Genomic DNA, 774 nt, shown 5'->3' with positions numbered 1-774 from the left:
TGGTGGTCATTACTGTGTTTCACTCGCTCAGTGAAACTAAAGGTGTAATACTTTTTATGTCAGTATTCATGTGTGAGGCACACATAACTACATATATGTTTAAACCGGCTTTAACTTACAGTAAACTCTGTTTTGGTTATTCTTTAAACAAGTGCGAGAAGTTTATTGTTAAATTAGAGAAGCACTCACAAGTGCTTATTTAATGCAACAAGTCTTGAAGGACTGAGAGCACCATGTTTTAAAACTGTGGACAACTTCTTTGAAATAGGCAGACACTAAATTGCTTGAATTGCACTGGCATGCATTGGTTACCATGACAATGACTTGTCACAGGAAGTGCTAACTCCACATAGCACACGCGTCACCTGGTGATGCCATGTTGTTAACAAACCACCTTAAGCGGCTAAGCTAACATGACTTCGCATAGTTTCATCTTAGGCTAAGCTACCAAATAGCTTTAACAATTAGGGGTTAGCACCTTTTACTTGAAGCTTTTAAATACAGCATGTGTGTATGCAGTGTGAAGTAATTTGAATTTAACCTAATCCCTGGTTTCTGATTTTTCACTTTATTTTCCTTCTTTTTCTTCTTTTTCTATTTTTCCCAATCTTCAATTCGTCTCAGCAAATGTAACTATCTTAGATGTATCCTTCCTGAATGCTATTGCTCAGTTACTAGTTAATTAAATCTAAATTTAATTACATTTTAACTGTCTATCTAGAGAAGAATTAAGTTATTGGGTGTTTTTAGTAACACAGTGAATAACACGCTACG

General features: G+C 35.4%; 1 protein-coding gene across 1 annotated transcript in view; it reads right to left on the bottom strand.

The window, feature by feature from the left end:
- LOC107687058 (vegetative cell wall protein gp1-like) overlaps window positions 1-774 on the bottom strand; it is a 12,117-nt gene that overhangs the window by 4,687 nt on the left and 6,656 nt on the right. The gene's annotated exons all lie outside the window — the stretch shown is intronic.

Source organism: Sinocyclocheilus anshuiensis, unplaced genomic scaffold, assembly GCF_001515605.1.
Source record: "Sinocyclocheilus anshuiensis isolate Anshui unplaced genomic scaffold, SAMN03320099.WGS_v1.1 scaffold3086, whole genome shotgun sequence".
NCBI lineage: Eukaryota > Metazoa > Chordata > Actinopteri > Cypriniformes > Cyprinidae > Sinocyclocheilus > Sinocyclocheilus anshuiensis.
This window is presented reverse-complemented; position numbering and strand designations above follow the sequence as displayed.